General features: G+C 40.5%; 1 protein-coding gene and 1 long non-coding RNA gene across 2 annotated transcripts in view; both read right to left on the bottom strand.

Moving 5' to 3' along the window:
• LOC138962235 (uncharacterized) overlaps positions 1 to 14,613 on the bottom strand; it is a 190,000-nt gene that overhangs the window by 161,830 nt on the left and 13,557 nt on the right. The gene's annotated exons all lie outside the window — the stretch shown is intronic.
• On the bottom strand, positions 8,130 to 14,583 carry LOC138962215 (uncharacterized). The gene is made up of 2 exons (XR_011454448.1): positions 12,543 to 14,583; positions 8,130 to 10,078 (listed from the first exon to the last, which is right to left on the bottom strand). It is a non-coding gene; the product is annotated as an uncharacterized lncRNA (long non-coding RNA).

Below are 14,613 nucleotides of genomic sequence, written 5' to 3'. Positions count from 1 at the left end.
AGGTTCGATAAAATAAATTACGAAAGTAAAAACAAAACAAAACTCAAGCAGTAATGATGCACTTTGATAAAAAAAATGAACAACGCAATCAGACAATATAGCTACTATGGACTGGCTCCTGAAATGGACCAACTCCGGTACTGACAAAGTAATGATGCTAGAGCACTCAAAATAATTTCATTGGTCACATTTACACTTTCTGGATAGCTTGCACGTGTCAAAACAGTTGCGGACGCACAAACCACAAACCGTTAGGCTTTTTCACTTTTGTACACTTTTGGCAGCGTTCACTCTAAATGTGACGCTAACAGCTGCCTAGCTTCTGTCTACCGACACAGCAACCAACTCATACACATTGCTATATGTGACAACTAAGACTGTCATTATTACATTTTAGCAGTGTTTGCCCAGTCTTTCTAGCGAAAACTAAATCATTAAAATAATAGCAACATTTCAAAGTATGCGTGTGTCCTAATATGTACCACCTTTAACAAATAGAGGAAAAGAAAAGATACAGACTGGTTTTAGTCATGCATTCAGAAGCTTGCTGAAAATAACATAACTTTCAAGCTTTCAAAATACCAACAGCAACAAAACCTTCAAACACGTCTTCTTTACGTGAAAGTTGATACTTTCATTTATGTTCTCTCTGTTGTTGATACGTTTCTGTAGTTTTATATTCTACTTCGAATAATCTTCTCATCGAACCGAAGCAAGTAAATCTGATGCATATTTGAATCAGTCTGAAACGAACACTGAGTTGTATCATGTTATTTTGGAGTACAGTGGGATTTTTTCGCCCATGCTCCTAATATGGACCAGTTGTGAAATGTTCTGAATTTAATTTTTGCTGAATGTTAATCCAAGCTTTTTGCTCTAATTAGGCCTAACAATTTATCAAAGAGAAAACAACAAAGAGCATAAATATAAACTAGTTATCAGCATGAAACAAAAAGTATTCCATATTAGGCGACCTGCCCATGTGACGTCAAACAAGGTAGGCATAGTAGATTAACAAGGGTTGTTCCCGTCTCCCTACCAACATCAAATACAAGAAAGACATCCATGTATCATCACATATTATATGACTGTATTTCGGCTAAAAACCAAAGACCAAATGTGAAGTTTTATCGTTTTCATCGATATTTCAATTAATCGCATACAGACCTACTTGCTGTTTCAACTTACCCCGCCTATGGGGTAAACTGTTACATGTTTGATATGTTCTTCTTGTGTGACATCATAGCTTCGGCGCTTTATGTTGGACAATACAACTCAACCTAATCTATTGAAAGGGGAAGGGTTTCTCAGCATACTGATTTCAGGAAAGTCTTATCAAACAGTTCAATGAAAAGAAGCGGACCGTTAGAATACAAACTGTTTCATCTTACCCCGCTTTTCCCTGTCTTCTTTTTCCATGTAAACGATTGCGTGCATAACAATGGACCTGCGCAAACTGTCATACAAAATGAAAAGCGTCTTGACACTTGAACACATACCTACACTACTAGCTAGTCAACAGTTAAGACATTGGACATTTCGGAACAATTTATTTTGTAGATTGACAAAGGTGTTATAAAATCATTTTGTTAGTGATGCAACATATACTACCAGCATTATTAACACAAAAAGCAATGAAAAGAAAATACGTATTTCACACAAGGCAGATACATTTTCTGAAAAGCATCATACTCACATTCAGGTATTAACATGCGAGTGAAGCTGTAGCTTTTCTGAATGGTAAAAAATGCAAGAAAACATGTCAAAGAAAAGAACCAGTTAGCAGCAATGGGTTAATTCAATGTTAAATGAAGATGACTCTTCTAGGAGTACGGACATTCAATTACGCCCATTCTTTCTCTCCCCCTCCCCCCGCCAACCCGCCCCCAAGCGCAACTATCACCCCATTCACCACCACCAGCAAAAGCAAGAACACCCACCCTCCGTTATTGGAATTTTTATCGTTCGACTGAAGGACATATGTATTTGATAATACGTCCACAGACCTTTAATACTTCAATGCTCTAAAACAACTTACAAACAGCATAACAGCCAACCAAAATAAAAATTAAGTAAAATACCGTACGCACGCACGCACCCCCTCCCCCCCCCCACACTGATAGTGAGGCATACAATAGCCGGCTGCCGATGTGAAAAAAAAACCACACACAAAACCAGCACCGACCCCAACGATTCATCGACGTTTTTCGGAAAGACCCCTGTCATATGGTCAGTGCCCTGCAGACATCGAGGCAATCTTCTCAAAGCAGGCAAAGTAACAGCACGCTGCTTGCCATCTTTTACCTGCAATCCCGACGAACAACTAACTCTGGTGTGAATATTATGCAGTGTGCGTAACGATACCCTTTTCCATTGAAAGTATATTGATCGGAGATTCGTTGCGACAAAAGGATCGCTAGAACAGAGTGATTGCTAACTACATGTTTCGACCGAGGTCACGCGAGTTTTGTTTGAGGTCACGTGAATTTAGTGATCGGCAAGCAATCGACAGCGAATCGTGGCTTCGATTTGCATGTTTTTCGAAAGAAAAGGGTACTATATCGAGCGTACACTGCATACCATACACATCAGTATAAGTTGTTCGTCGTTATGGCAGGTCTAGGCCTGTCAGCAGCATGCTTTGATAAGTTTACCTCGATGTCAGGGCTGATTTCTACCACATACAGTTTTAAAATCCTGGCAGAGTTATTTCCGGACATCGTCTATTCACTTAGATGTGTATGTTATGCAGTGTAATATCAATATGACGCTCTTTTCTTTCATATCAGCGCCAGGATTAGCTGCGGATAGCTTGCAGCGATCGTTAAGCAAATGTGGTTCCCAAACTTACGTGACATCAAGCAAAAACATGTGACATAAATCAAAACGTGTTATGACAGGCCAGCGATCATTGCCGCAACGAAACGTGCAATCCGAAAGGTCATATCAGATCGAGCGGACAATGCATTTGTAACATAAACACCAGAGTGAACGACTCACTTCATGCGCTGTTTTTTTCCCCAACAGGGCAGCGTCTTATTTTCAGGAGCGCAACCATTCCACAACGCATGACAGAGTTATTTCCGGAAAACGTCTAGCTTACTACGGACACACGCCGTACCGCCCTGCTTGATGTGTATATAAAGTTAAAAAACAAAGGAATACTGTACTCACCGATACAAGAACGAGACAAGACGGTACGAATTTTCGCTTATGGAAGCTTCATCAGGATGTGTATATATGGTTAATGGTTTCAGCATGTGCGTGTTTGCACCTTCTTCGTTTAGTTATCACCCCTGGCGATCTGGCCAAGAGTCTCCCACACGAACTGCTCCCCTTTGGTTCGGTAGACGTATCCACAGGAAAAGCGCATTCGTATGTGAATTACCCAAGGGTCGCCAAATGAGCTCCAGTCGTGTGTCACAATACATGTACCACAATAGAAACATCTGATGGCCTGTCCTGAATCTGCCGGGATAAATAGAACATTACTGATTTAATCAACAGCACAGACGCAGAGAGAAAGAGAGAGAGAGAGAGAGAGAGAGAGAGAGAGAGAGAGAGAGAGAGAGAGCGAGAGAGCGAGAGAGAGAGAGAGCGAGAGAGCGAGAGAGAGAGAGAGAGAGAGAGGGAGACGGAGCGAGAGAGAGAAAAGAGGGAGAGAGAAAAGAGGGAGAGAGAAAAGCGAGAGAGAGAGAAAAGAGAGAGAGAGAGAGAGAGAAGAGAGAGAGAGAGAGAGGTTTGGTTCTTTGAGGTTATGAACTAAAGTAACGCAGACACTGGTTTTTGTTTGGCTCATTTATCAGACATACGAGTAGTAGCAGACTCGTTTCTGACACGTGAATGGTATGCGATTAAAATGAGTTAAAATAACAAAGCAGAACAATAATAACACACAACCTGTTTGGTAGAATCCAGCAACAGCTAACTGTCTCCTACGTGGGTCTCTTACTAATCTGTCATCAAATGAATCCACTCTGGCAGTCATGGATGCATATCTTGGGCTGACAGATTGACATAACCATGCCATGCATGCAGGCGGAGCAGCGTCAGCTCCCTCTTCGGCATCCATCTCAAGATCATTGTCCCTCGCTTCATTCTCGTTCTGGTTAAGAATAGACTCTTCGTGAACTGAATAACCGAGGTACGGTTGTGTTTGTAGTGTAAGGGGCGTTAGATCCTGAGCCAGATGTCTTTCGGTTTCGAGTATCCCACGCTGAAAGCTGTCACGGTTGTTCATTGTGATGAAGTCAGAAAAAAGTCAGTACCTTTGACAGAGCAAGCAGTTTGCAGGCTGTCCTACAACAGTTGCAATGAGATGGACCCAATCGGAGAGATGAAATAAAGAAATACCAAGGCAACGTGCCGACTATCCCTGAACTGGCATATCATGTGGCATTTAATTTATTTCAGTAACATTTCCAGGTCGGAAGGCTGAGGACAAGGCATGTTCTGCCTCCACGTTCGTTCGAAAACTCAACAACAAACTGTGCGCAAATAGTCTCACCATTTTAATTGACTTGATACTTGCGTCTCCCGCGTCATGCGTCATGCGGTGAAAAACTGAAAAAACAATTACAATAACATAAGACCAAAACACTATTTGCAAAAAAGTCAGTACCACGGAACCACACACCAATAAACAAAACTACACTGTTCCCGACCCACTAAGCATCCAAATATCAGAGCACGGAAAATGAAAAATGAAAATGAACAAAAAGTATAGAGCACGCTGTGCCGATAAACCCAACAAATAAAACCAACCACACGCATTCCACTCTACCTCACACAAGCAAATTATAGAACAATAATACCGGCACGGTTGGCCAAGTGGTAAGGCGTCCGCCCCGTGATCGGGAGGTCGTGGGTTCGAACCCCGGCCGGGTCATACCTAAGACTTTAAAATTGGCAATCTAGTGGCTGCTCCGCCTGGCGTCTGGCATTATGGGGTTAGTGCTAGGACTGGTTGGTCCGGTGTCAGAATAATGTGACTGGGTGAGGCATGAAGCCTGTGCTGCGACTTCTGTCTTGTGTGTGGCGCACGTTATATGTCAAAGCAGCACCGCCCTGATATGGCCCTTCGTGGTCGGCTGGGTGTTAAGCAAACAAATAGAACAAAAACCTCAAATAAACTTTCAGAAATGAAATGACTGTACTTACATCATGTGAGGCGCACATTAAACTGGAGATATTTCAGAATTAAGTGGAACCTGGTGCTGACTGACCAGTACAAATGGCGGCTGCCAAACTAAAAAGGGGGAAGGGAAGTCACTCAAAACAAACCAAGGGAAACAACTCCTGAATACAGAACAAGGCAAAATCGTCTGTTCGCGGCACATGGATGTTCAGTTTGCTTGAGGTCATTTCAGGGAAAGGCATTAGTTTAGTAAAACATTCTGTGAAAGAACTGTTTCTAAATGTTGTGATTTTTGCAAGGTGGAAACGTTTAGTCGGTGCTCTCCTTTTATCTAATGCCGACAATCCACGTGTTCATTCAAATTTACTTTTTAAAGAAACATTTGGCACAATGTGTGAACTAAAACTTAAGTTCATTGCGTTTGTTGGTTGACAACACTTGTAAAGACTATGACGTATGTTATAATATCAGCAACCTGTTATCACCACAACCCGCTTTCTGTGCGAGGAACTTCCCGTAAAGTTTGCGAAATCAATTACATTTTATTAGTGTAAATGAATCACAGCAATCCTTCCCGTGATCACTATTTCTAATTATTTGAAGCAAAACAAGCCGCTCGGCTATAAACGATATTATTTACGAAACGTGACTGTCAAACGAGTAAGCCACATCTTGTTGCCTTCTTCTTTCTTTTTGTCAGAGCTTGTAGTACTGAAATGAAGGAAATCAGTTGAACAAACCAATGAAAGCAGTAGGCCCCTAAGTACACTGAAACTATGTCCTCTACTTCTTGTTAACTCAGTTGCCAAGATCAAAATAGTTCATATGAAGGCCAAAGTTTTAAAATCAGTACACCAAATTGGGAACTCGACATCAAGTTTCATCTGTTAAAACTATTTGAACAATCCGATTTGCAGAAAACCCACAGTTTCAGTTCTTTGAAGACGCCTGTGGCCGTAAATAAAGCTGTTGTACTATCATAACTGATATTATGAACAAGAGAACAACACTGAACGCAATTCAGTGATTCAACAACACAAACACGGAAGTATGTACTTTTGCACGCAAACAGACACACACGCAAATAATAGATGCATTGATACGCAGAGAAACAGCCTTGCAGACAATTAAGCAGATGGGCGCAAACCTATGCGCATGCAGTCCCAGGCAGGCACATATATACTCAAGAGTAATTGCATTCACATGACCAGACAGACAGACAGACAGACAGGACTGACAGACAGACAGACAGACAGACAGACAGACAGAAAGACAGACAGATAGACAGACAGACAGACGGACGGACTGACGGATGGACGGACAGGCAGGCAGACAGATACAGACAGACAGACAGACAAGACCGCAGGAAAACGTGCTCGGAAGAGCCTACAAAGGCTTCCTGCTACCTTGTTTACTTTTTAATGACTCGGTAAATAGGCTACTTACAATACTATTTCACTATATGCGTGTGTAGGCTATGATATTCTTTTGGAACGCTCCTTGTGGATATTGCTCACACACCTCTTTGCATGCACTCCAGGCAAACTTAAGCAGTAGCACCGAAAACACACAAACACGCTTTGTTGCAGCGTAGCTTCAATTGTAAACACAAAGCATTGCTGTTTTTAAGCATGAGCATGGCAGCTTTAGGGAAACTCTCGTATGCCGAACTTTGTATTCTAAAACGTTTCCTGCTTGAGATATGGCTATACAATTTCCTCTTTGGATTGCCAGGCTATCCGTAGGACTGTTGCATGTGAATCTTTTCCTTTCGCCTCATCGATTTTTCGTAAACAAAAAGAAAAGAATGCGGTGAAGTAAAAAGAATCAGACCCGCTTGTTCATATTAGCACGTCGTCATTTATGATATCGTTCGATACTATTCATCGTTTTCCGTCTTTTGGTTGCTTCAACCCGCATTAAACTGGCGTGTGGCATTCCATACTATATCATTCTAAGTGACAAGTGTAGCGGATTTCGGGTGGTTGTATAATGTATACTGGTGATTATTTCATGATTGGGGCGGGGATATAGCTCAGTTGGTAGCGCGCTGGATTTGTGTTCAGTTGGCCGCTGTCAGCGTGAGTTCGATCCCAGGTTCGGCGGAAATTTGTTTCACAGAGTCAACTTTGTGTGCAGACTCTCTTCGGTGTCCGAACCTCCCCCCGTGTACACTACACTGGGTGTGCACGTTAAAGATCCCACGATTGACAAAAGGGTCTTTCCTGGCAAAATTGCTTAGGCACAGTTAATAATTGTCTACCTATACCCGTGTGACTTGGAATAATAGGCCGTGAAAGGTAAATATGCGCCGAAATGGCTGCAATCTACTGGCCGTATAAAATTTCATCTCACACGGCATCACTGCAGAGCGCCTAGAACTGTACCCACGGAATATGCGCGATATAAGACTCATTGATTGATTGATTGATTGATTGATTAGCGCACACAAAAGTCTCTGCTGGAGGGAAACTAGTATTTGATCAACTTTTACACGAAATGATAGAAACGATGTCTCGCTTATCACACTATACATCTATACGAGTATCTTAACTCTGCATGGCTCTTTCGTGGGAGAAAACTGAAATATAAATAAGATAACGATGTTGGGAAAAGATATTTAGTGTACACCTTTGTTTCTTGCTCCACAATAACACAAACGATTCTGAAGTTTTCCGATACTGACGGCACTCAATAAGGTATGTAGGCCCCTATCTGCTTTTTGCTTTGAGAGAGAGAAAGAGAACAACAGGGAAAAAGACAAAGAAAGAGAGAGAGAGAGAGAGAGAGAGAGAGAGAGAGAGAGAGAGAGAGAGAGAGAGAGAGAGAGAGAGAGAGAGACAGAGAGAGAGACAGAGAGAGAGACAGAGAGAAAGACAGAGACAGAGACAGAGACAGGGAGACAGACAGACAGACAGACAGACAGACAGACAGACAGACAGACAGACAGACAGACAGAGGATAAGATAAGATAAGTCAACACACGATAAGGCAAGATGTAAATAATTCTTTATTTACGAGGGTAATGATATAAACACGATCAGCTTTTTAAGCTTAGACTGCAGTTGTATTGCAAAGCATAACATTGATAGTTACGCTTACAATCATTAAAGAAGACAAAAACAAAGGCAGAAACAAAGAAAAACGAGTCGCGTGAAGCACAATTAATAGATTTATGCAATCTGTCAAACTCACAGAGTGATACTGTACGCACTGCATTTCACGAAGACAATGCTTGCCAACACCATGAGACCGAGACAAAAATCGCTGACATGTTCACGTGGAAAACGTGATCGCCAGTTTAGCGTAGTAGCATACAGAGCGTCACCGGAAAGCGCACTTTGCTTTACTCTTTTGATTTTTCAGAGCTTTTTCTTTTATCCAAACATAACACATCTATGTGTTTCTGGATTCAGGAAATGAAAGAGAATAAGATGAACTCATTTTTGTATCGATTACTAAAGTTTTGTTGTGATATTTTGAGACTTTTAATGACAAAACTCATTAATTAATGTTAAGCTTCCAAGCTGAAATGCAATCTATTAGTCCGGGCTTCGTCGAAGATTGCCTGACCAAAATTTCAATCAAGTTGATCGCAAAATGAGGGCGTGACAGTTCCGCCTCAACTCTCACTGAAAGCCGGATATGTTGTCATCGAAGACATATATCAACAAAACAAAAACAAAAACAGTCTGGGGATACTATCCATAGAAACTCTCATGTGAAGTTTCATGAAGATCAGTCCTATTGTTTTCTCAGAATCGTTCCACCCACCCACCCACACACACGCACACAAAGCACACACACTTAAGCCCGTCGTCTCGATTCCCAGTCCATGTTGAACAATTTGTCAAAACTTGACTAAATGTAAATGTAATCGAGTGCCGAAACACAACAACCACTTTTGGAAGCTAAGTCCAATCAAAGAGGATTGAGCATTTTAGAGCTAGTTTCTGTTTTGGTTACGCAAAGGAAACCAAGATAATACAAGGAACCGTAGCAGCCAGACCCTATCACAAACAGAACTCTACAATTCACAGGTTTCGGCTATAAATAGCTCTCCCTGTCACATAAAAATAAGTAAAACAATAGACATCCAGTATAAGAACTAAAATTTGCAATATAAATCTTACTGAAATATTGATTAAACCTAGGTAGTATTTCTCTTTTGTTTCACAGTGAAAACCCCCCACTGTCTTCAAAGCTGCGGCAGCACGTTTTTTTAGGAATATTTCCATGTATGCTTTACACGTATTAGAGGAAGAGTAATGAGTATCATTCTCTCTATGATGTGTGTGCGTGTGCGTGTGTGTGTGTGTGTGTGTGTTTGTGTGTGTGTGTGTGTGTGTGTAACCGAGTCACGAATTTCCAAATGGAAAGCAATAACTGTCAAGGGAAAGTGTTTCCTGGCATCTCTGCCTAGTCCTCATTCATTCACGAAATTCATTGTATGACCGAACAAAATAAAGCAATTACAAATAACATGGTCATGGAATGGTTTTGCAGAGTAATTGATGAAAAAGTACATGTATTATAGTGTGTTGTTTGACCTGTCGGCCATGAGAGGTCATCCTTAAAGCAGACAATCTTTCTTTCTATTTGTGAAGTAGCTAATCAAGTAACTTCGTAACATTAGCTTTATAAACATTGACAGAAAAACATGTCAAATGAGCTTTTGCGTTCATTTCAAGCAGCTTTTAAAATTCCATCAGGGGCCCGACTGTCATCGCTCCGGCCTGGTTCGGTAAGGACAGTCCCTAGTATGTTCCTCTGGCAGAGAGAGCACTGCCCCATCAGGTCAGCGCACGTGGCACACGTAGTCATGTGTCCACACGGTAGGAAGACGACGACGGGTCTTCTGGCCCCACAGGTAACGCACAGCTGTCGTGACGACCTGTATGTGTACACAGCTCCCATTCCTCTGCGTGACATGATTTCTGGCTGAAAATTCAATACGAATGTACACATCGAATACTTATTGGAGTGTCTTTCGACGATAGATTTCTTGTTGTTACGGGACCGTGATATTTTTAAGATAACTATTTGATTTATTATATGTAATATCATAATTCATGTGCTGTATCTTTTTGTATTATTATTGTAATGTTAGCTTCAGTTATTGTTTGCTTGCGAAATGGCACACTGATGTAATTCACGGGGCTGCGTGTTGCATGTTTGCTTTGTTTACAAGCTAGAAGGACATTTCTGTGTGTACATCAGATAGTTTGTAAGGTATACAGAAATTGTATTTAATTTTATTTTGTTGTATTGTTTGATATCGTTTTGTAATCGTGAAAAAGCAGCTGGAGGTACTGCGACTGGAATCCGGTACTGCGTCCCCCGATATTTTATTTTTCCCGCCTGTCTACCTTTCTTGGTATCTTTTGCCTTTCTTTCTCTTCCTCGATATCCTATTTACATTCTCAATAAAATAATAGAGAACAGAAAAAAGAAAGAACGTTTGAAAGAAAGGAAGGGAAACAAAGTGGGAAATGAGCCAAACAAACACCACTGACGTTTCTCCCAAATAGAGCGGAAAAATGGGGACACACAACACAACATAGCAGGACGTAGGTACATAATACAACCAACATATAAAACTGCACATTAAAACGCGATAAAACAACGCAAACCCACACAGAGACAGGCAGAGAAACAGACATCACACACACACACACACACACACACACACACACACACACACACACACACAGACCCACACACACCCACACATACCCACACACACACACACGCACGCACGCAAGCACACACACACACACACACACACACACAGACCCACACAGACCCACACACGCACGCACGCACGCACGCACGCACACACACGCACACACACACACACACACACACACACACGCACACTCGACAAAACTACAGGACGGTATGGTAAGGAATGTGTTCGTGGTTTCCTCTCCGGATAGCAGCCTTTTATGCCACAGTAGAAGCTGAATTGACTAGAGTACTGGGTTTTTGTTGAGTAGTTTGAAAAGGTGAAGACACCAAGGTTAGATGGTTTAGAAGGATTACATGGTGTGGCTAGGAGGATTGTTTTTTATTCAAAAATTGTACTAGTATTAGTAATAGTTGAAAAAATAACTTGAATTGCCATCTTTATATCCACTCCACCTCTTGTCTTTCAAGCATGATCGCCACTATGTATGCGTCAGTTAAACTTTAGATGCACATGTAAGAGGTCGATGCAGGTAAAACAATATCTTGTTTCTGGCACGATCACCTTACTAGAGAAAGACACACAAAAAAACAAGTCGCGTAAGGCGAAATTACAACATTTAGTCAAACTGTCGAACTAACAGAATGAAACTGAACTCACTGCATTTTTACAGCAAGAGCGTATACTCGTAGCATCGTCAGTCCACCGCTCGATGCACAGGCAGTGAACTTGACAAGAAGAGCGGGGTAGTAGTTGCTCTGAGAAGGATAGCACGCTTTTCTGTACCTCTCTTCGTTTTAACTTTCTGAGCGTGTTTTTAATCCAACAATATCACATCTATATGTTTTTGGAATCAGGAACCCACAAGGAATAAGATGAAATTGTTTTTAAATCGATTTCGGAAATTTTATTTTAATAATGATTTTTATATTTTTAATTTTCAGAGCTTGTTTTTAATCCAAATATAACATATTTACATGTTTTTGGAATCAAAAAATGATGAAGAATAAGATTAACGTAAATTTGGATCGTTTTATAATTTTTTTAGTTTTTTTTACAATTTTCAGATTTTTAATGACCAAAGTCATTAATTAATTTTTAAGCCACCAAGCTGAAATGCAATACCGAAGTCCGGCCTTCGTCGAAGATTGCTTGGCCAAAATTTCAATCAATTTCATTGAAAAATGAGGGTGTGACAGTGCCGCCTCAACTTTTACAAAAAGCCGGATATGACGTCATCAAAAACATTTATCGAAAAAAAGAAAAAAGTCTGGGGATATCATTCCCAGGAACTCTCATGTCAAGTTTCATGAAGTCCATTAGTTTACTCTGAATCGCTCTACACACAGACACACACAGACACACACACACACGCACACACACACACACACACACACACACATACACCACGACCCTCGTCTCGATTCCCCCTCTATGTTAAAACATTTAGTCAAAACTTGACTAAATGTAAAAAACCAAAACAGTGTGGTTTGATCGTTTGACACTTTCGTATGAGTTCAAAATATAATTTTTATAGCAGTTTGCTTTCAGACATCTCTGCTCACAAAGTTGTCACGTAACATTTGACACATGTTGGTACATGTGGACATGTGAGATAGCTGCAATGTTGTTGTGAGACATAGACAACAGAAGAAGGGAAGTTTTGAGAAACCTGCTACCAAAATCCAAAATAGAAATAATAGCTCAAATACTGACCTGAAAGTATACCAGATTCGTTGTCGAGATCAACTCTCAAAAATCTCCGAGAATAATTATCTTCAATTTGATTAAAAAAAACACACTTATTTTGTATGATTTAAATGGTAGCTTATTCTCTTCCCTGTTGCTTGTTAATATATTTACCAGAATGTGAAACAGGGATATGAAGTAGCTTGCTGTTTTGTCTGTTTGTGGTAATGTTAACCGACATTGCAAGTAGGCCTATGGCAACTAACTGTGAGGTGTGACCCTTAGGTGGCGAAATGATTTTTACTGGCTCATTGTAGTTGTAAAGGCTTAGGCCAGTCTGTCGCTTACGTAGTTGTCTGGTGATTTGATATCAAGGATTGGGATATTCGTTTCAAAACATATCGTGTAGTCCATAAATAGTGCTATTCAACGATGAGTCAGCTGGCGTGCATTCAAAAAGCTGACTAGACTTGTGGCCGATGATTCAAGAATAGCCCTGGGATTGTGTTATTGCGTAGTTCGCATAATCTTCCACTGGAAAGTTTCCAATTGTATATTGATAAAGTACGAACTCCGCCATCAAGGTGTATGTGCAAAGCCTCTGTGTGTGTGTGTGTGTGTGTGTGTGTGTGTGTGTGTGTGTGTGTGTGTGTGTGTGTGAGTGTGTGTGTGCGCGCGCGCGCGTGTGAGTGTTTGTGTGTGTGTAAAAGAGAGGCATAATCGCAAGAGAGTGAGAGAGTGAGAATGAGAGAGTGAGATAGCTCTTAAAGAAATCAGTAATATATGTATAAGGTTGGAAGTGACATTGTTTTATTAAAAACAATTCTCACTGTCGACTGCGAACGACTATGCTTGTATCAATAAAATGAATGCAATAATAGCCGTTTTCTAGTGCGTACGAAAACGCACTATCTGCTACCCAAAGGCAAGAACAGATTTTGACCAGTGTACTACATTTGCAAACAATATGTGTACGCCGTAACATCCATCACATCAAAAAGTCTAAACTGCAAAAAGAAAACTTTGAGAAAAAAATGTCAATAAGATGTGACAGTACCAGAACATGAAAACCTTCTGAATGTGTAAGGTCTTGAACTGTATGATGTCAGTTTACCAGGTCAGGACAAGCAAAAGCATATAATTATTACAACCGGTGCAAATTAAGTCACTCTAAAAGTGATAAACTGTGGACGCTGTCCACAAGAAGAAAATTAATCTAACTCTAAATGCAGAATTCTTTTCAAACTGGACCCCATCAACAATGCATCACTCTAGTCTGTTAGTGTTAAACTTCTGATATGCAATTTGACAAATTGAAATAATAGTAGTAATATTTATAAATTTTTTTAATTTTATTTTGATATAGATTTTTAGCACAGTAGGTCTTTCATTGTCGGGAATCAGATACATAACCTTTAGGAAAACTATATTTAATAGTATTCTGTTTATTGTCTTTAGCAAATCTAGTGTGCAGTACAGACTCAACATTCAATACATTTAATAAAAGAATTCGTCTATGGAATCGATGGAAGATTGTTAGTGTTTGGCGCAACTAACAAACACGTTTGCTCCCAGTATTGGTCTCTTTTTCTTAAGGAATTCAGTTGACATACTCAACTGGCTAATACTAGGATAACGTTGAGCACTTCGTTGTTTAGAGTTCTTTGAATGTCAAAAGAGTTTTGGGCATCGGACAAGCTATGATATGTAAGTTTGGGTTATAGGTGACATTGTAGCGTTAGATTTATAGAATAAGCCGTAGTAGAATTTATATTATGTATAATATTTTTGACAATTATCGCACCTGTATGATAAAACAGTCAAACCATCGCACTACCTCACGTTTAAGATAGCATTTCTGCCACCACGAGAGGCGGAAAAACGACATGCTGACCCAAACACTGTTTTTTAACAGAAGAAAAAGGGAATTTGACACTTATTAAATTGGTTCTCTGCTATTTGTGCTTGACAGGTGCGAGTGTCCATGTACGTTCCGGACGAATATAAACGATTTCTTTCGTGAAAAATCAATAGAAAACAGCAAAAAAAAAAACCCTTCTCCTGCAACCCCCCCCCCCCCCCCCGAAAAAAAACCCAC

The sequence above is a fragment of the Littorina saxatilis genome, linkage group LG3 (genome assembly GCF_037325665.1).
Source record: "Littorina saxatilis isolate snail1 linkage group LG3, US_GU_Lsax_2.0, whole genome shotgun sequence".
Taxonomy (NCBI): domain Eukaryota; kingdom Metazoa; phylum Mollusca; class Gastropoda; order Littorinimorpha; family Littorinidae; genus Littorina; species Littorina saxatilis.
The sequence above is the reverse complement of the archived record's forward strand: the minus strand, read 5'-3'. Positions and strand labels throughout refer to the sequence as shown.